At 44.6% G+C, this 20,179-nt stretch overlaps 17 non-coding genes across 17 annotated transcripts; all 17 read right to left on the minus strand.

Annotated features, from left to right (window-relative positions):
• Window positions 1-593: 593 nt before the first annotated feature.
• On the minus strand, window positions 594-666 carry trnaf-gaa (transfer RNA phenylalanine (anticodon GAA)). The gene has a single exon. It is a non-coding gene; the product is annotated as a tRNA-Phe (tRNA).
• Window positions 667-1,899: 1,233 nt separating this feature from the next.
• trnae-cuc (transfer RNA glutamic acid (anticodon CUC)) lies at window positions 1,900-1,971 on the minus strand. The gene has a single exon. It is a non-coding gene; the product is annotated as a tRNA-Glu (tRNA).
• A 917-nt stretch (window positions 1,972-2,888) lies between these two features.
• trnaf-gaa (transfer RNA phenylalanine (anticodon GAA)) lies at window positions 2,889-2,961 on the minus strand. The gene has a single exon. It is a non-coding gene; the product is annotated as a tRNA-Phe (tRNA).
• A 1,233-nt stretch (window positions 2,962-4,194) lies between these two features.
• On the minus strand, window positions 4,195-4,266 carry trnae-cuc (transfer RNA glutamic acid (anticodon CUC)). Its single transcript has one exon. It is a non-coding gene; the product is annotated as a tRNA-Glu (tRNA).
• Window positions 4,267-5,182: 916 nt separating this feature from the next.
• trnaf-gaa (transfer RNA phenylalanine (anticodon GAA)) lies at window positions 5,183-5,255 on the minus strand. The gene has a single exon. It is a non-coding gene; the product is annotated as a tRNA-Phe (tRNA).
• A 1,233-nt stretch (window positions 5,256-6,488) lies between these two features.
• trnae-cuc (transfer RNA glutamic acid (anticodon CUC)) lies at window positions 6,489-6,560 on the minus strand. The gene has a single exon. It is a non-coding gene; the product is annotated as a tRNA-Glu (tRNA).
• Window positions 6,561-7,478: 918 nt separating this feature from the next.
• Window positions 7,479-7,551, minus strand: trnaf-gaa (transfer RNA phenylalanine (anticodon GAA)). The gene has a single exon. It is a non-coding gene; the product is annotated as a tRNA-Phe (tRNA).
• Window positions 7,552-8,782: 1,231 nt separating this feature from the next.
• On the minus strand, window positions 8,783-8,854 carry trnae-cuc (transfer RNA glutamic acid (anticodon CUC)). The gene has a single exon. It is a non-coding gene; the product is annotated as a tRNA-Glu (tRNA).
• Window positions 8,855-9,770: 916 nt separating this feature from the next.
• trnaf-gaa (transfer RNA phenylalanine (anticodon GAA)) lies at window positions 9,771-9,843 on the minus strand. The gene has a single exon. It is a non-coding gene; the product is annotated as a tRNA-Phe (tRNA).
• A 1,233-nt stretch (window positions 9,844-11,076) lies between these two features.
• trnae-cuc (transfer RNA glutamic acid (anticodon CUC)) lies at window positions 11,077-11,148 on the minus strand. Its single transcript has one exon. It is a non-coding gene; the product is annotated as a tRNA-Glu (tRNA).
• A 918-nt stretch (window positions 11,149-12,066) lies between these two features.
• Window positions 12,067-12,139, minus strand: trnaf-gaa (transfer RNA phenylalanine (anticodon GAA)). The gene has a single exon. It is a non-coding gene; the product is annotated as a tRNA-Phe (tRNA).
• Window positions 12,140-13,371: 1,232 nt separating this feature from the next.
• trnae-cuc (transfer RNA glutamic acid (anticodon CUC)) lies at window positions 13,372-13,443 on the minus strand. The gene has a single exon. It is a non-coding gene; the product is annotated as a tRNA-Glu (tRNA).
• Window positions 13,444-14,360: 917 nt separating this feature from the next.
• Window positions 14,361-14,433, minus strand: trnaf-gaa (transfer RNA phenylalanine (anticodon GAA)). The gene has a single exon. It is a non-coding gene; the product is annotated as a tRNA-Phe (tRNA).
• A 1,231-nt stretch (window positions 14,434-15,664) lies between these two features.
• On the minus strand, window positions 15,665-15,736 carry trnae-cuc (transfer RNA glutamic acid (anticodon CUC)). The gene has a single exon. It is a non-coding gene; the product is annotated as a tRNA-Glu (tRNA).
• Window positions 15,737-16,652: 916 nt separating this feature from the next.
• On the minus strand, window positions 16,653-16,725 carry trnaf-gaa (transfer RNA phenylalanine (anticodon GAA)). The gene has a single exon. It is a non-coding gene; the product is annotated as a tRNA-Phe (tRNA).
• Window positions 16,726-17,958: 1,233 nt separating this feature from the next.
• Window positions 17,959-18,030, minus strand: trnae-cuc (transfer RNA glutamic acid (anticodon CUC)). The gene has a single exon. It is a non-coding gene; the product is annotated as a tRNA-Glu (tRNA).
• A 917-nt stretch (window positions 18,031-18,947) lies between these two features.
• trnaf-gaa (transfer RNA phenylalanine (anticodon GAA)) lies at window positions 18,948-19,020 on the minus strand. Its single transcript has one exon. It is a non-coding gene; the product is annotated as a tRNA-Phe (tRNA).
• Between the last annotated feature and the right edge of the window lie 1,159 nt (window positions 19,021-20,179).

Genomic DNA, 20,179 nt, shown 5'->3' on the forward strand with positions numbered 1-20,179 from the left:
TTGCCGGGAACTGGTCTCCAGTTCATCGGTTATCAGCAAAGCAAGAAACACGTTATGAACAGAAAGTTGTGCTCTGCACACCGTCGGCAAAGAAGCAATGGCTGTTTTTCCAAATAATTCCCATCCCTTGGGATTGCGTGTGGATTTGTTTCGTTATGAAGATTTGATTGTAAATGTTACTAAAAACCGAATAAAAATTATGAAAAATTGCGATGGCCCATACGGGGATCGGCCCCGCGCTCTTGGCTTTATTAATACCACGCCCTAAACGACCGATTTAAACGGCAACAAAATGCCCTAGGGCTGCGTGAAAGCCCAGCCTGAGATGATTTTGCATCCGGCACACACTGGGTGATAGAGTTACTTCATAAGAATTGAACACATCGCATCGCTTAAACATTGTTCACTCTTCATATACAAAACTGGGCAGAGTATAAATAGAAAATAACAGAAAAAAAGCGCTGAATCTAAAAAAAATGTCATGTCCAAAATTAGTATCACGCCACCGCTGAACAGCCCATCCCTCATGCACTGTCTCGATATCAAACCAGCTTCTCCCCTGAAAATGAAGGAAACGCAAAATCACCAGATATTGCCGAAACCCGGGATTGAACCAGGGACCTTTAGATCTTCAGTCTAACGCTCTCCCAACTGAGCTATTTCGGCCCGACCGAAAACGAAGCAAAACTTTCTCGCACCTTTTTGAAAGAAAACTTAATCCCCGGTAGGAATAGTACCGCACACTCAGTCCTCATTTCGGGGCAATGGCTCGCAAACACATCTCGGAGCTCGGGATGTGTTCATGTAATGTATAATGATATTGAAAATCTTTATGCTCATGTTAAATTATCACTGCCCACGATCCAGGCACTCTCTGATTCCGGGATTGTGCACGTTGCTAACTTGAAAATGTGCATTTTTCCGCTCTGGCAATGAATTGACTGATAGCCGGGCTGTGATCAGCTCGGTTTGTTCGGGTGATGCCGCGCAAGAACGTACATGGAAGAATAATGATCATTGTGATTGTTCTCACACTGCACTTAAATGTTGGCAAACCATACAGTCTCAATCAGCAATTGTAGTTCCATATGTTCATTTAATGTTCTGCTGAAGTGTTCATAAAGACACAAAGATTGCATACCAGGCCAGATCTCACAGTGTTGAAGACACAGTGAAATATACTGGAGGGTTTATAACTGATTCAGAACATAACAAGTCAGTAAAATTCCCCGTTCTATTATCGGCACTGATGGGTTGTCAAAAGGAGACGGGCCGATGTCCTATTGAGCCGCACTGACCTCGAGCCAAGGTGAAATTAAAGCAAGTTCAGTCCTTAGCAGTGATATGATGAAGAGAGATAAGAGTCGCGAATCAAGGAGAGATTTAACGTTAGTGATGGTGAATCTCGGTTTGATGAAAAACTCCATGAATTCTCTGCCGGGAAATTCAGATCTTGCAAATCGCCTGTGAACGCTAAACATTGACACGCAGTGAGCCAATGTGCAATATAGAAGGGGCCCAGGCCAAATGAATGCTCAAGGATAAGTTATCGGTCCCCATGGTCCAAGCATTCCCTGATTCCAGTCTTGCACACTTTGCGAAGTTTAAAATGCTGAATATTTCCACAGTGGCAATGCTTTGATTGATGATAAGCTCGAGTGATGTGGCGCAAATAGGTACCTGGAAGACTAAAGAAAGCCATGATTGGCAAAATTTACGTTGTCTTTCAGCAATTGTAGTTCCACTTGTTGAGCGAGATCTTGTCATTTAGTGCAGACTTTAAAGCAGAAGTGTCTGTTGTATCACGACGCGCTGCTGATGATTGGGGCAACAACAGCAAGGTGAGCTGCAAGCTTGTTCAGGAGCAGCATTGCATTTCGAAGCAACGCAAATACAATGTTCCCTGACCGGGAATCGAACCCAGGCAGCGGCGGTGAGAGCGCCGAATCCTAACCACTAGACCACCAGGGAAGCTGCAGCAAACGTCTGTGCCAGCAAACAGACCAACCCAGTCTTTCCTCCTTGCTTTTTCGAAATTTACATCACATTCGCGCCAGGGAAAACTGTTCGCAGCAAAAAGCAGTTTTTGTGGAGAACACCAAAGACATGTCCGCGCAATCACAGCGTTAAGTGCGGCTAGGCATCCACTGAAATCCATTTCATTCTCTCCTTTTTCCGGGAATTTTCACTCTCGGTACCGTGTGAACATTTCATTTGGTGTTTTTGTCCTTAACTGAAGCCTTTTGCCCATCAAGGGCGACAGAACCATTCTGTCTGTCTGTTCTGCTTTTAACCATTGCCGGGAACTGGTCTCCAGTTCATCGGTTATCAGCAAAGCAAGAAACACGTTATGAACAGAAAGTTGTGCTCTGCACACCGTCGGCAAAGAAGCAATGGCTGTTATTCCAAATAATTCCCATCCCTTGGGATTGCGTGTGGATTTGTTTCGTTATGAAGATTTGATTGTAAATGTTACTAAAAACCGAATAAAAATTATGAAAAATTGCGATGGCCCATACGGGGATCGGCCCCGCGCTCTTGGCTTTATTAATACCACGCCCTAAACGACCGATTGAAACGGCAACAAAATGCCCCAGGGCTGCGTGAAAGCCCAGCCTGAGATGATTTTGTATCCGGCACACACTGGGTGATAGAGTTACTTCATAAGAATTGAACACATCGCATCGCTTAAACATTGTTCACTCTTCATATACAAAACTGGGCAGAGTATAAATAGAAAGTAACAGAAAAAGAGCGCTGAATCTAAAAAAATGTCATGTCCAAAATTAGTATCACGCCACCGCTGAACAGCCCATCCCTCAAGCACTGTCTCGATATCAAACCAGCTTCTCCCCTGAAAATGAAGGAAACGCAAAATCACCAGATATTGCCGAAACCCGGGATTGAACCAGGGACCTTTAGATCTTCAGTCTAACGCTCTCCCAACTGAGCTATTTCGGCCCGACAGAAAACGAAGCAAAACTTTCTCGCACCTTTTTGAAAGAAAACTTAAACCCCGGTAGGAATAGTACCGCACACTCAGTCCTCATTTCGGGGCAATGGCTCGCAAACACATCTCGCAGCTCGGGATGTGTTCATGTAATGTATAATGATATTGAAAATTTTTATGCTCATGTTAATTTATCACTGCCCACGATCCAGGCACTCTCTGATTCCGGGATTGTGCACGTTGCTAACTTGAAAATGTGCATTTTTCCGCTCTGGCAATGAATTGACTGATAGCCGGGCTGTGATCTGCTCGGTTTGTTCGGGTGATGCCGCGCAAGAACGTACATGGAAGAATAATGATCATTGTGATTGTTCTCACACTGCACTTAAATGTTGGCAAACCGTACAGTCTCAATCAGCAATTGTAGTTCCATATGTTCATTTAATGTTCTGCTGAAGTGTTCATAAAGACACAAAGATTGCATACCAGGCCAGATCTCACAGTGTTGAAGACACAGTGAAATATACTGGAGAGTTTATAACTGATTCAGAACATAACATGTCAGTAAAATTCCCCGTTCTGTTCTCGGCACTGATGGGTTATCAAAAGGAGACGGGCCGAAGTCCTATTGAGCCGCACTGACCTCGAGCCAAGGTGAAATTAAAGCAAGTTCAGTCCTTAGCAGTGATATGATGAAGAGAGATAAGAGTCGCGAATCAAGGAGAGATTTAACGTTAGTGATGGTGAATCTCGGTTTGATGAAAAACTCCATGAATTCTCTGCCGGGAAATTCAGATCTTGCAAATCGCCTGTGAACGCTAAACATTGACACGCAGTTAGCCAATGTGCAATATAGAAGGGGACCAGGCCAAATGAATGCTCAAGGATAAGTTATCGGTCCCCATGGTCCAGGCATTCCCTGATTCCAGTCTTGCACACTTTGCGAAGTTTAAAATGCTGAATATTTCCACAGTGGCAATGCTTTGATTGATGATAAGCTCGAGTGATGTGGCGCAAATAGGTACCTGGAAGACTAAAGAAAGCCATGATTGGCAAAATTTACGTTGTCTTTCAGCAATTGTAGTTCCACTTGTTGAGCGAGATCTTGTCATTTAGTGCAGACTTTAAAACAGAAGTGTCTGTTGTATCACGACGCGCTGCTGATGATTGGGGCAACAACAGCAAGGTGAGCTGCAAGCTTGTTCATGAGCAGCATTGCATTTCGAAGCAACGCAAATACAATGTTCCCTGACCGGGAATCGAACCCGGGCCACGGCGGTGAGAGCGCCGAATCCTAACCACTAGACCACCAGGGAAGCTGCTGCAAACGTCTGTGCCAGCAAACAGACCAACCCAGTCCTTCCTCCTTGCTTTTTCGAAATTTTCATCACATTCGCGCCAGAGAAAACTGTTCGCAGCAAAAAGCAGTTTTTGTGGAGAACACCAAAGACATGTCCGCGCAATCACAGCGTTAAGTGCGGCTAGGCATCCACTGAAATCCATTTCATTCTCTCCTTTTTCCGGGAATTTTCACTCTCGGTACCGTGTGAACATTTCATTTGGTGTTTTTGTCCTGAACTGAAGCCTTTTCCCCATCAAGGGCGACAGAACCGTTCTGTCTGTCTGTTCTGCTTTTAACCATTGCCGGGAACTGGTCTCCTGTTCATCGGTTATCAGCAAAGCAAGAAACACGTTATGAACAGAAAGTTGTGCTCTGCACACCGTCGGCAAAGAAGCAATGGCTGTTATTCCAAATAATTCCCATCCCTTGGGATTGCGTGTGGATTTGTTTCGTTATGAAGATTTGATTGTAAATGTTACTAAAAACCGAATAAAAATTATGAAAAATTGCGATGGCCCATACGGGGATCGGCCCCGCGCTCTTGGCTTTATTAATACCACGCCCTAAACGACCGATTTAAACGGCAACAAAATGCCCTACGGCTGCGTGAAAGCCCAGCCTGAGATGATTTTGTATCCGGCACACACTGGGTGATAGAGTTACTCATAAGAATTGAACACATCGCATCGCTTAAACATTGTTCACTCTTCATATACAAAACTGGGCAGAGTATAAATAGAAAGTAACAGAAAAAGAGCGCTGAATCTAAAAAAATGTCATGTCCAAAATTAGTATCACGCCACCGCTGAACAGCCCATCCCTCAAGCACTGTCTCGATATCAAACCAGCTTCTCCCCTGAAAATGAAGGAAACGCAAAATCACCAGATATTGCCGAAACCCGGGATTGAACCAGGGACCTTTAGATCTTCAGTCTAACGCTCTCCCAACTGAGCTATTTCGGCCCGACAGAAAACGAAGCAAAACTTTCTCGCACCTTTTTGAAAGAAAACTTAAACCCCGGTAGGAATAGTACCGCACACTCAGTCCTCATTTCGGGGCAATGGCTCGCAAACACATCTCGGAGCTCGGGATGTGTTCATGTAATGTATAATGATATTGAAAATCTTTATGCTCATGTTAATTTATCACTGCCCACGATCCAGGCACTCTCTGATTCCGGGATTGTGCACGTTGCTAACTTGAAAATGTGCATTTTTCCGCTCTGGCAATGAATTGACTGATAGCCGGGCTGTGATCTGCTCGGTTTGTTCGGGTGATGCCGCGCAAGAACGTACATGGAAGAAAAATGATCATTGTGATTGTTCTCACACTGCACTTAAATGTTGGCAAACCGTGCAGTCTCAATCAGCAATTGTAGTTCCATATGTTCATTTAATGTTCTGCTGAAGTGTTCATAAAGACACAAAGATTGCATACCAGGCCAGATCTCACAATGTTGAAGACACAGTGAAATATACTGGAGAGTTTATAACTGATTCAGAACATAACAAGTCAGTAAAATTCCCCGTTCTGTTATCGGCACTGATGGGTTGTCAAAAGGAGACGGGCCGATGTCCTATTGAGCCGCACTGACCTCGAGCCAAGGTGAAATTAAAGCAGGTTCAGTCCTTAGCACTGATATGATGAAGAGAGCTAAGAGTCGCGAATCAAGGAGAGATTTAACGTTAGTGATGGTGAATCTCGGTTTGATGAAAAACTCCATGAATTCTCTGCCGGGAAATTCAGATCTTGCAAATCGCCTGTGAACGCTAAACATTGACACGCAGTGAGCCAATGTGCAATATAGAAGGGGCCCAGGCCAAATGAATGCTCAAGGATAAGTTATCGGTCCTCATGGTCCAGGCATTCCCTGATTCCAGTCTTGCACACTTTGCGAAGTTTAAAATGCTGAATATTTCCACAGTGGCAATGCTTTGATTGATGATAAGCTCGAGTGATGTGGCGCAAATAGGTACCTGGAAGACTAAAGAAAGCCATGATTGGCAAAATTTACGTTGTCTTTCAGCAATTATAGTTCCACTTGTTGAGCGAGATCTTGTCATTTAGTGCAGACTTTAAAACAGAAGTGTCTGTTGTATCACGACGCGCTGCTGATGATTGGGGCAACAACAACAAGGTGAGCTGCAAGCTTGTTCAGGAGCAGCATTGCATTTCGAAGCAACGCAAATACAATGTTCCCTGACCGGGAATCGAACCCGGGCCGCGGCGGTGAGAGCGCCGAATCCTAACCACTAGACCACCAGGGAAGCTGCTGCAAACGTCTGTGCCAGCAAACAGACCAACCCAGTCTTTCCTCCTTGCTTTTTCGAAATTTTCATCACATTCGCGCCAGGGAAAACTGTTCGCAGCAAAAAGCAGTTTTTGTGGAGAACACCAAAGACATGTCCGCGCAATCACAGCGTTAAGTGCGGCTAGGCATCCACTGAAATCCATTTCATTCTCTCCTTTTTCCGGGAATTTTCACTCTCGGTACCGTGTGAACATTTCATTTGGTGTTTTTGTCCTGAACTGAAGCCTTTTGCCCATCAAGGGCGACAGAACCGTTCTGTCTGTCTGTTCTGCTTTTAACCATTGCCGGGAACTGGTCTCCAGTTCATCGGTTATCAGCAAAGCAAGAAACACGTTATGAACAGAAAGTTGTGCTCTGCACACCGTCGGCAAAGAAGCAATGGCTGTTTTTCCAAATAATTCCCATCCCTTGGGATTGCGTGTGGATTTGTTTCGTTATGAAGATTTGATTGTAAATGTTACTAAAAACCGAATAAAAATTATGAAAAATTGCGATGGCCCATACGGGGATCGGCCCCGCGCTCTTGGCTTTATTAATACCACGCCCTAAACGACCGATTTAAACGGCAACAAAATGCCCTAGGGCTGCGTGAAAGCCCAGCCTGAGATGATTTTGCATCCGGCACACACTGGGTGATAGAGTTACTTCATAAGAATTGAACACATCGCATCGCTTAAACATTGTTCACTCTTCATATACAAAACTGGGCAGAGTATAAATAGAAAATAACAGAAAAAAAGCGCTGAATCTAAAAAAAATGTCATGTCCAAAATTAGTATCACGCCACCGCTGAACAGCCCATCCCTCATGCACTGTCTCGATATCAAACCAGCTTCTCCCCTGAAAATGAAGGAAACGCAAAATCACCAGATATTGCCGAAACCCGGGATTGAACCAGGGACCTTTAGATCTTCAGTCTAACGCTCTCCCAACTGAGCTATTTCGGCCCGACCGAAAACGAAGCAAAACTTTCTCGCACCTTTTTGAAAGAAAACTTAATCCCCGGTAGGAATAGTACCGCACACTCAGTCCTCATTTCGGGGCAATGGCTCGCAAACACATCTCGGAGCTCGGGATGTGTTCATGTAATGTATAATGATATTGAAAATCTTTATGCTCATGTTAAATTATCACTGCCCACGATCCAGGCACTCTCTGATTCCGGGATTGTGCACGTTGCTAACTTGAAAATGTGCATTTTTCCGCTCTGGCAATGAATTGACTGATAGCCGGGCTGTGATCAGCTCGGTTTGTTCGGGTGATGCCGCGCAAGAACGTACATGGAAGAATAATGATCATTGTGATTGTTCTCACACTGCACTTAAATGTTGGCAAACCATACAGTCTCAATCAGCAATTGTAGTTCCATATGTTCATTTAATGTTCTGCTGAAGTGTTCATAAAGACACAAAGATTGCATACCAGGCCAGATCTCACAGTGTTGAAGACACAGGGAAATATACTGGAGGGTTTATAACTGATTCAGAACATAACAAGTCAGTAAAATTCCCCGTTCTATTATCGGCACTGATGGGTTGTCAAAAGGAGACGGGCCGATGTCCTATTGAGCCGCACTGACCTCGAGCCAAGGTGAAATTAAAGCAGGTTCAGTCCTTAGCAGTGATATGATGAAGAGAGCTAAGAGTCGCGAATCAAGGAGAGATTTAACGTTAGTGATGGTGAATCTCGGTTTGAAAAAACTCCATGAATTCTCTGCCGGGAAATTCAGATCTTGCAAATCGCCTGTGAACGCTAAACATTGACACGCAGTGAGCCAATGTGCAATATAGAAGGGGCCCAGGCCAAATGAATGCTCAAGGATAAGTTATCGGTCCCCATGGTCCAGGCATTCCCTGATTCCAGTCTTGCACACTTTGCGAAGTTTAAAATGCTGAATATTTCCACAGTGGCAATGCTTTGATTGATGATAAGCTCGAGTGATGTGGCGCAAATAGGTACCTGGAAGACTAAAGAAAGCCATGATTGGCAACATTTACGTTGTCTTTCAGCAATTGTAGTTCCACTTGTTGAGCGAGATCTTGTCATTTGGTGCAGACTTGAAAACAGAAGTGTCTGTTGTATCACGACGCGCTGCTGATGATTGGGGCAACAACAGCAAGGTGAGCTGCAAGCTTGTTCAGGAGCACCATTGCATTTCGAAGCAACGCAAATACAATGTTCCCTGACCGGGAATCGAACCCGGGCCGCGGCGGTGAGAGCGCCGAATCCTAACCACTAGACCACCAGGGAAGCTGCGGCAAATGTCTGTGCCAGCAAACAGACCAACCCAGTCTTTCCTCCTTGCTTTTTCGAAATTTTCATCACATTCGCGCCAGGGAAAACTGTTCGCAGCAAAAAGCAGTTTTTGTGGAAAACACCAAAGACATGTCCGCGCAATCACAGCGTTAAGTGCGGCTAGGCATCCACTGAAATCCATTTCATTCTCTCCTTTTTCCGGGAATTTTCACTCTCGGTACCGTGTGAACATTTCATTTGGTGTTTTTGTCCTGAACTGAAGCCTTTTCCCCATCAAGGGCGACAGAACCGTTCTGTCTGTCTGTTCTGCTTTTAACCATTGCCGGGAACTGGTCTCCTGTTCATCGGTTATCAGCAAAGCAAGAAACACGTTATGAACAGAAAGTTGTGCTCTGCACACCGTCGGCAAAGAAGCAATGGCTGTTATTCCAAATAATTCCCATCCCTTGGGATTGCGTGTGGATTTGTTTCGTTATGAAGATTTGATTGTAAATGTTACTAAAAACCGAATAAAAATTATGAAAAATTGCGATGGCCCATACGGGGATCGGCCCCGCGCTCTTGGCTTTATTAATACCACGCCCTAAACGACCGATTTAAACGGCAACAAAATGCCCTACGGCTGCGTGAAAGCCCAGCCTGAGATGATTTTGTATCCGGCACACACTGGGTGATAGAGTTACTCATAAGAATTGAACACATCGCATCGCTTAAACATTGTTCACTCTTCATATACAAAACTGGGCAGAGTATAAATAGAAAGTAACAGAAAAAGAGCGCTGAATCTAAAAAAATGTCATGTCCAAAATTAGTATCACGCCACCGCTGAACAGCCCATCCCTCAAGCACTGTCTCGATATCAAACCAGCTTCTCCCCTGAAAATGAAGGAAACGCAAAATCACCAGATATTGCCGAAACCCGGGATTGAACCAGGGACCTTTAGATCTTCAGTCTAACGCTCTCCCAACTGAGCTATTTCGGCCCGACAGAAAACGAAGCAAAACTTTCTCGCACCTTTTTGAAAGAAAACTTAAACCCCGGTAGGAATAGTACCGCACACTCAGTCCTCATTTCGGGGCAATGGCTCGCAAACACATCTCGGAGCTCGGGATGTGTTCATGTAATGTATAATGATATTGAAAATCTTTATGCTCATGTTAATTTATCACTGCCCACGATCCAGGCACTCTCTGATTCCGGGATTGTGCACGTTGCTAACTTGAAAATGTGCATTTTTCCGCTCTGGCAATGAATTGACTGATAGCCGGGCTGTGATCTGCTCGGTTTGTTCGGGTGATGCCGCGCAAGAACGTACATGGAAGAAAAATGATCATTGTGATTGTTCTCACACTGCACTTAAATGTTGGCAAACCGTGCAGTCTCAATCAGCAATTGTAGTTCCATATGTTCATTTAATGTTCTGCTGAAGTGTTCATAAAGACACAAAGATTGCATACCAGGCCAGATCTCACAATGTTGAAGACACAGTGAAATATACTGGAGAGTTTATAACTGATTCAGAACATAACAAGTCAGTAAAATTCCCCGTTCTGTTATCGGCACTGATGGGTTGTCAAAAGGAGACGGGCCGATGTCCTATTGAGCCGCACTGACCTCGAGCCAAGGTGAAATTAAAGCAGGTTCAGTCCTTAGCACTGATATGATGAAGAGAGCTAAGAGTCGCGAATCAAGGAGAGATTTAACGTTAGTGATGGTGAATCTCGGTTTGATGAAAAACTCCATGAATTCTCTGCCGGGAAATTCAGATCTTGCAAATCGCCTGTGAACGCTAAACATTGACACGCAGTGAGCCAATGTGCAATATAGAAGGGGCCCAGGCCAAATGAATGCTCAAGGATAAGTTATCGGTCCTCATGGTCCAGGCATTCCCTGATTCCAGTCTTGCACACTTTGCGAAGTTTAAAATGCTGAATATTTCCACAGTGGCAATGCTTTGATTGATGATAAGCTCGAGTGATGTGGCGCAAATAGGTACCTGGAAGACTAAAGAAAGCCATGATTGGCAAAATTTACGTTGTCTTTCAGCAATTATAGTTCCACTTGTTGAGCGAGATCTTGTCATTTAGTGCAGACTTTAAAACAGAAGTGTCTGTTGTATCACGACGCGCTGCTGATGATTGGGGCAACAACAACAAGGTGAGCTGCAAGCTTGTTCAGGAGCAGCATTGCATTTCGAAGCAACGCAAATACAATGTTCCCTGACCGGGAATCGAACCCGGGCCGCGGCGGTGAGAGCGCCGAATCCTAACCACTAGACCACCAGGGAAGCTGCTGCAAACGTCTGTGCCAGCAAACAGACCAACCCAGTCTTTCCTCCTTGCTTTTTCGAAATTTTCATCACATTCGCGCCAGGGAAAACTGTTCGCAGCAAAAAGCAGTTTTTGTGGAGAACACCAAAGACATGTCCGCGCAATCACAGCGTTAAGTGCGGCTAGGCATCCACTGAAATCCATTTCATTCTCTCCTTTTTCCGGGAATTTTCACTCTCGGTACCGTGTGAACATTTCATTTGGTGTTTTTGTCCTGAACTGAAGCCTTTTGCCCATCAAGGGCGACAGAACCGTTCTGTCTGTCTGTTCTGCTTTTAACCATTGCCGGGAACTGGTCTCCAGTTCATCGGTTATCAGCAAAGCAAGAAACACGTTATGAACAGAAAGTTGTGCTCTGCACACCGTCGGCAAAGAAGCAATGGCTGTTTTTCCAAATAATTCCCATCCCTTGGGATTGCGTGTGGATTTGTTTCGTTATGAAGATTTGATTGTAAATGTTACTAAAAACCGAATAAAAATTATGAAAAATTGCGATGGCCCATACGGGGATCGGCCCCGCGCTCTTGGCTTTATTAATACCACGCCCTAAACGACCGATTTAAACGGCAACAAAATGCCCTAGGGCTGCGTGAAAGCCCAGCCTGAGATGATTTTGCATCCGGCACACACTGGGTGATAGAGTTACTTCATAAGAATTGAACACATCGCATCGCTTAAACATTGTTCACTCTTCATATACAAAACTGGGCAGAGTATAAATAGAAAATAACAGAAAAAAAGCGCTGAATCTAAAAAAAATGTCATGTCCAAAATTAGTATCACGCCACCGCTGAACAGCCCATCCCTCATGCACTGTCTCGATATCAAACCAGCTTCTCCCCTGAAAATGAAGGAAACGCAAAATCACCAGATATTGCCGAAACCCGGGATTGAACCAGGGACCTTTAGATCTTCAGTCTAACGCTCTCCCAACTGAGCTATTTCGGCCCGACCGAAAACGAAGCAAAACTTTCTCGCACCTTTTTGAAAGAAAACTTAAACCCCGGTAGGAATAGTCCCGCACACTCAGTCCTCATTTCGGGGCAATGGCTCGCAAACACATCTCGGAGCTCGGGATGTGTTCATGTAATGTATAATGATATTGAAAATCTTTATGCTCATGTTAATTTATCACTGCCCACGATCCAGGCACTCTCTGATTCCGGGATTGTGCACGTTGCTAACTTGAAAATGTGCATTTTTCCGCTCTGGCAATGAATTGACTGATAGCCGGGCTGTGATCTGCTCGGTTTGTTCGGGTGATGCCGCGCAAGAACGTACATGGAAGAATAATGATCATTGTGATTGTTCTCACACTGCACTTAAATGTTGGCAAACCATACAGTCTCAATCAGCAATTGTAGTTCCATATGTTCATTTAATGTTCTGCTGAAGTGTTCATAAAGACACAAAGATTGCATACCAGGCCAGATCTCACAGTGTTGAAGACACAGTGAAATATACTGGAGAGTTTATAACTGATTCAGAACATAACAAGTCAGTAAAATTCCCCGTTCTGTTCTCGGCACTGATGGGTTGTCAAAGGGAGACGGGCCGATGTCCTATTGAGCCGCACTGACCTCGAGCCAAGGTGAAATTAAAGCGGTTCAGTCCTTAGCAGTGATATGATGAAGAGAGATAAGAGTCGCGAATCAAGGAGAGATTTAACGTTAGTGATGGTGAATCTCGGTTTGATGAAAAACTCCATGAATTCTCTGCCGGGAAATTCAGATCTTGCAAATCGCCTGTGAACGCTAAACATTGACACGCAGTGAGCCAATGTGCAATATAGAAGGGGCCCAGGCCAAATGAATGCTCAAGGATAAGTTATCGGTCCCCATGGTCCAGGCATTCCCTGATTCCAGTCTTGCACACTTTGCGAAGTTTAAAATGCTGAATATTTCCACAGTGGCAATGCTTTGATTGATGATAAGCTCGAGTGATGTGGCGCAAATAGGTACCTGGAAGACTAAAGAAAGCCATGATTGGCAAAATTTACGTTGTCTTTCAGCAATTGTAGTTCTACTTGTTGAGCGAGATCTTGTCATTTAGTGCAGACTTTAAAACAGAAGTGTATGTTGTATCACGACGCGCTGCTGATGATTGGGACAACAACAGCAAGGTGAGCTGCAAGCTTGTTCAGGAGCAGCATTGTATTTCGAAGCAACGCAAATACAATGTTCCCTGACCGGGAATCGAACCCCGGCCGCGGCGGTGAGAGCGCCGAATCCTAACCACTAGACCACCAGGGAAGCTGCTGCAGACGTCTGTGCCAGCAAACAGACCAACCCAGTCTTTCCTCCTTGCTTTTTCGAAATTTTCATCACATTCGCGCCAGGGAAAACTGTTCGCAGCAAAAAGCAGTTTTTGTGGAGAACACCAAAGACATGTCCGCGCAATCACAGCGTTAAGTGCGGCTAGGCATCCACTGAAATCCATTTCATTCTCTCCTTTTTCCGGGAATTTTCACTCTCGGTACCGTGTGAACATTTCATTTGGTGTTTTTGTCCTGAAATGAAGCCTTTTGCCCATGAAGGGCGACAGAACCGTTCTGTCTGTCTGTTCTGCTTTTAACCATTGCCGGGAACTGGTCTCCAGTTCATCGGTTATCAGCAAAGCAAGAAACACGTTATGAACAGAAAGTTGTGCTCTGCACACCGTCGGCAAAGAAGCAATGGCTGTTATTCCAAATAATTCCCATCCCTTGGGATTGCGTGTGGATTTGTTTCGTTATGAAGATTTGATTGTAAATGTTACTAAAAACCGAATAAAAATTATGAAAAATTGCGATGGCCCATACGGGGATCGGCCCCGCGCTCTTGGCTTTATTAATACCACGCCCTAAACGACCGATTTAAACGGCAACAAAATGCCCTAGGGCTGCGTGAAAGCCCAGCCTGAGATGATTTTGTATCCGGCACACACTGGGTGATAGAGTTACTTCATAAGAATTGAACACATCGCATCGCTTAAACATTGTTCACTCTTCATATACAAAACTGGGCAGAGTATAAATAGAAAGTAACAGAAAAAGAGCGCTGAATCTAAAAAAATGTCATGTCCAAAATTAGTATCACGCCACCGCTGAACAGCCCATCCCTCAAGCACTGTCTCGATATCAAACCAGCTTCTCCCCTGAAAATGAAGGAAACGCAAAATCACCAGATATTGCCGAAACCCGGGATTGAACCAGGGATCTTTAGATCTTCAGTCTAACGCTCTCCCAACTGAGCTATTTCGGCCCGACAGAAAACGAAGCAAAACTTTCTCGCACCTTTTTGAAAGAAAACTTAAACCCCGGTAGGAATAGTACCGCACACTCAGTCCTCATTTCGGGGCAATGGCTCGCAAACACATCTCGGAGCTCGGGATGTGTTCATGTAATGTATAATGATATTGAAAATCTTTATGCTCATGTTAATTTATCACTGCCCACGATCCAGGCACTCTCTGATTCCGGGATTGTGCACGTTGCTAACTTGAAAATGAGCATTTTTCCGCTCTGGCAATGAATTGACTGATAGCCGAGCTGTGATCTGCTCGGTTTGTTCGGGTGATGCCGCGCAAGAACGTACATGGAAGAATAATGATCATTCTGATTGTTCTCACACTGCACTTAAATGTTGGCAAACCGTACAGTCTCAATCAGCAATTGTAGTTCCATATGTTCATTTAATGTTCTGCTGAAGTGTTCATAAAGACACAAAGATTGCATACCAGGCCAGATCTCACAGTGTTGAAGACACAGTGAAATATACTGGAGGGTTTATAACTGATTCAGAACATAACAAGTCAGTAAAATTCCCCGTTCTATTATCGGCACTGATGGGTTGTCAAAAGGAGACGGGCCGATGTCCTATTGAGCCGCACTGACCTCGAGCCAAGGTGAAATTAAAGCAGGTTCAGTCCTTAGCAGTGATTTGATGAAGAGAGCTAAGAGTCGCGAATCAAGGAGAGATTTAACGTTAGTGATGGTGAATCTCGGTTTGAAAAAACTCCATGAATTCTCTGCCGGGAAATTCAGATCTTGCAAATCGCCTGTGAACGCTAAACATTGACACGCAGTGAGCCAATGTGCAATATAGAAGGGGCCCAGGCCAAATGAATGCTCAAGGATAAGTTATCGGTCCCCATGGTCCAGGCATTCCCTGATTCCAGTCTTGCACACTTTGCGAAGTTTAAAATGCTGAATATTTCCACAGTGGCAATGCTTTGATTGATGATAAGCTCGAGTGATGTGGCGCAAATAGGTACCTGGAAGACTAAAGAAAGCCATGATTGGCAATATTTACGTTGTCTTTCAGCAATTGTAGTTCCACTTGTTGAGCGAGATCTTGTCATTTAGTGCAGACTTTAAAACAGAAGTGTCTGTTGTATCACGACGCGCTGCTGATGATTGGGGCAACAACAGCAAGGTGAGCTGCAAGCTTGTTCAGGAGCACCATTGCATTTCGAAGCAACGCAAATACAATGTTCCCTGACCGGGAATCGAACCCGGGCCGCGGCGGTGAGAGCGCCGAATCCTAACCACTAGACCACCAGGGAAGCTGCGGCAAACGTCTGTGCCAGCAAACAGACCAACCCAGTCTTTCCTCCTTGCTTTTTCGAAATTTTCATCACATTCGCGCCAGGGAAAACTGTTCGCAGCAAAAAGCAGTTTTTGTGGAAAACACCAAAGACATGTCCGCGCAATCACAGCGTTAAGTGCGGCTAGGCATCCACTGAAATCCATTTCATTCTCTCCTTTTTCCGGGAATTTTCACTCTCGGTACCGTGTGAACATTTCATTTGGTGTTTTTGTCCTGAAATGAAGCCTTTTGCCCATCAAGGGCGACAGAACCGTTCTGTCTGTCTGTTCTGCTTTTAACCATTGCCGGGAACTGGTCTCCAGTTCATCGGTTATCAGCAAAGCAAGAAACACGTTATGAACAGAAAGTTGTGCTCTGCACACCGTCGGCAAAGAAGCAATGGCTGTTATTCCAAATAATTTCCATCCCTTGGGATTGCGTGTGGATTTGTTTCGTTATGAAGATTTGATTGTAAATGTTACTAAAAACCGATTAAAAATTATGAACAATTGCGATGGCCCATACGGGGATCGGCCCCGCGCTCTTGGCTTTATTAATACCACGCCCTAAACGACCGATTTAAACGGCAACAAAATGCCTTGGGCTGCGTGAAAGCCCAGCCTGAGATGATTTTGCATCCGGCACACATTGGGTGATAGAGTTACTTCATAAGAATTGAACACATCGCATCGCTTAAACATTGTTCACTCTTCATATACAAAACTGGGCAGAGTATAAATAGAATGTAACAGAAAAAGAGCGCTGAATCTAAAAAAATGTCATGTCCAAAATTAGTATCACGCCACCGCTGAAGAGCCCATCCCTCAAGCACTGTCTCGATATCAAACCAGATTCTCCCCTGAAAATGAAGGAAACGCAAAATCACCAGATATTGCCGAAACCCGGGATTGAACCAGGGACCTTTAGATCTTCAGTCTAACGCTCTCCCAACTGAGCTATTTCGGCCCGATAGAAAACGAAGCAAAACTTTCTCGCACCTTTTTGAAAGAAAACTTAAACCCCGGTAGGAATAGTCCCGCACACTCAGTCCTCATTTCGGGGCAATGGCTCGCAAACACATCTCGGAGCTCGGGATGTGTTCATGTAATGTATAATGATATTGAAAATCTTTATGCTCATGTTAATTTATCACTGCCCACGATCCAGGCACTCTCTGATTCCGGGATTGTGCACGTTGCTAACTTGAAAATGTGCATTTTTCCGCTCTGGCAATGAATTGACTGATAGCCGGGCTGTGATCTGCTCGGTTTGTTCGGGTGATGCCGCGCAAGAACGTACATGGAAGAATAATGATCATTGTGATTGTTCTCACACTGCACTTAAATGTTGGCAAACCGTACAGTCTCAATCAGCGATTGTAGTTCCATATGTTCATTTAATGTTCTGCTGAAGTTTTCATAAAGACACAAAGATTGCATACCAGGCCAGATCTCACAGTGTTGAAGACACAGTGAAATATACTGGAGAGTTTATAACTGATTCAGAACATAACAAGTCAGTAAAATTCCCCGTTCTGTTATCGGCACTGATGGGTTGTCAAAAGGAGACGGGCCGATGTCCTATTGAGCCGCACTGACCTCGAGCCAAGGTGAAATTAAAGCAGGTTCAGTCCTTAGCAGTGATATGATGAAGAGAGCTAAGAGTCGCGAATCAAGGAGAGATTTAACGTTAGTGATGGTGAATCTCGGTTTGATGAAAAACTCCATGAATTCTCTGCCGGGAAATTCAGATCTTGCAAATCGCCTGTGAACGCTAAACATTGACACGCAGTGAGCCAATGTGCAATATAGAAGGGGCCCAGGCCAAATGAATGCTCAAGGATAAGTTATCGGTCCTCATGATCCAGGCATTCCATGATTCCAGCCTTGCACACTTTGCGAAGTTTAAAATGCTGAATATTTCCACAGTGGCAATGCTTTGATTGATGATAAGCTCGAGTGATGTGGCGCAAATAGGTACCTGGAAGACTAAAGAAAGCCATGATTGGCAAAATTTACGTTGTCTTTCAGCAATTGTAGTTCCACTTGTTGAGCGAGATCTTGTCATTTAGTGCAGACTTTAAAACAGAAGTGTCTGTTGTATCACGACGCGCTGCTGATGATTGGGGCAACAACAGCAAGGTGAGCTGCAAGCTTGTTCAGGAGCAGCATTGCATTTCGAAGCAACGCAAATACAATGTTCCCTGACCGGGAATCGAACCCGGGCCGCGGCGGTGAGAGCGCCGAATCCTAACCACTAGACCACCAGGGAAGCTGCTGCAAACGTCTGTGCCAGCAAACAGACCAACCCAGTCTTTCCTCCTTGCTTTTTCGAAATTTTCATCACATTCGCGCCAGGGAAAACTGTTCGCAGCAAAAAGCAGTTTTTGTGGAGAACACCAAAGACATGTCCGCGCAATCACAGCGTTAAGTGCGGCTAGGCATCCACTGAAATCCATTTCATTCTCTCCTTTTTCCGGGAATTTTCACTCTCGGTACCGTGTGAACATTTCATTTGGTGTTTTTGTCCTGAACTGAAGCCTTTTGCCCATCAAGGGCGACAGAACCGTTCTGTCTGTCTGTTCTGCTTTTAACCTTTGCCGGGAACTGGTCTCCAGTTCATCGGTTATCAGAAAAGCAAGAAACACGTTATGAACAGAAAGTTGTGCTCTGCACACCGTCGGCAAAGAAGCAATGGCTGTTATTCCAAATAATTTCCATCCCTTGGGATTGCGTGTGGATTTGTTTCGTTATGAAGATTTGATTGTAAATGTTACTAAAAACCGAATAAAAATTATGAACAATTGCGATGGCCCATAGGGGGATCGGCCCCGCGCTCTTGGCTTTATTAATACCACGCCCTAAACGACCGATTTAAACGGCAACAAAATGCCCCAGGGCTGCGTGAAAGCCCAGCCTGAGATGATTTTGTATCCGGCACACACTGGGTGATAGAGTTACTTCATAAGAATTGAACACATCGCATCGCTTAAACATTGTTCACTCTTCATATACAAAACTGGGCAGAGTATGAATAGAAAGTAACAGAAAAAGAGCGCTGAATCTAAAAAAATGTCATGTCCATAATTAGTATCCCGCCACCGCTGAACAGCCCATCCCTCAAGCACTGTCTCGATATCAAACCAGCTTCTCCCCTGAAAATGAAGGAAACGCAAAATCACCAGATATTGCCGAAACCCGGGATTGAACCAGGGACCTTTAGATCTTCAGTCTAACGCTCTCCCAACTGAGCTATTTCGGCCCGACAGAAAACGAAGCAAAACTTTCTCGCACCTTTTTGAAAGAAAACTTAAACCCCGGTAGGAACAGCCCCGCACACTCAGTCCTCATTTCGGGGCAACGGCTCGCAAACACATCTCGGAGCTCGGGATGTGTTCATGTAATGTATAATGATATTGAAAATCTTAATGCTCATGTTAATTTATCACTGGCCACGATCCAGGCACTCTCTGATTCCGGGATTGTGCACGTTGCTAACTTGAAAATGTGCATTTTTTCGCACTGGCAATGAATTGACTGATAGCCGGGCTGTGATCTGCTCGGTTTGTTAGGGTGATGCCGCGCAAGAACGTACATGGAAGAATAATGATCATTGTGATTGTTCTCACGCTGCACTTAAATGTTGGCAAACCGTACAGTCTCAATCAGCAATTGTAGTTCCATATGTTCATTTAATGTTCTGCTGAAGTGTTCATAAAGACACAAAGATTGCATACCAGGCCAGATCTCACAGTGTTGAAGACACAGTGAAATATACTGGAGAGTTTATAACTGATTCAGAACATAACATGTCAGTAAAATTCCCCGTTCTGTTCTCGGCACTGATGGGTTGTGAAAAGGAGACGGGCCGAAGTCCTATTGAGCCGCACTGACCCCGAGCCAAGGTGAAATTAACGCACGTTCAGTCCTTAGCAGTGAAATGATGAAGAGAGATAAGAGTCGCGAATCAAGGAGAGATTTAACGTTAGTGATGGTGAATCTCGGTTTGAAAAAACTCCATGAATTCTCTGCCGGGAAATTCAGATCTTGCAAATCGCCTGTGAACGCTAAACATTGACACGCAGTGAGCCAATGTGCAATATAGAAGGGGCCCAGGCCAAATGAATGCTCAAGGATAAGTTATCGGTCCCCATGGTCCAGGCATTCCCTGATTCCAGTCTTGCACACTTTGCGAAGTTTAAAATGCTGAATATTTCCACAGTGGCAATGCTTTGATTGATGATAAGCTCGAGTGATGTGGCGCAAATAGGTACCTGGAAGACTAAAGAAAGCCATGATTGGCAACATTTACGTTGTCTTTCAGCAATTGTAGTTCCACTTGTTGAGCGAGATCTTGTCATTTAGTGCAGACTTTAAAACAGAAGTGTCTGTTGTATCACGACGCGCTGCTGATGATTGGG

Source organism: Pristiophorus japonicus, chromosome 28 (assembly GCF_044704955.1).
Source record: "Pristiophorus japonicus isolate sPriJap1 chromosome 28, sPriJap1.hap1, whole genome shotgun sequence".
In the NCBI taxonomy this organism is placed as follows: Eukaryota; Metazoa; Chordata; class Chondrichthyes; family Pristiophoridae; genus Pristiophorus; species Pristiophorus japonicus.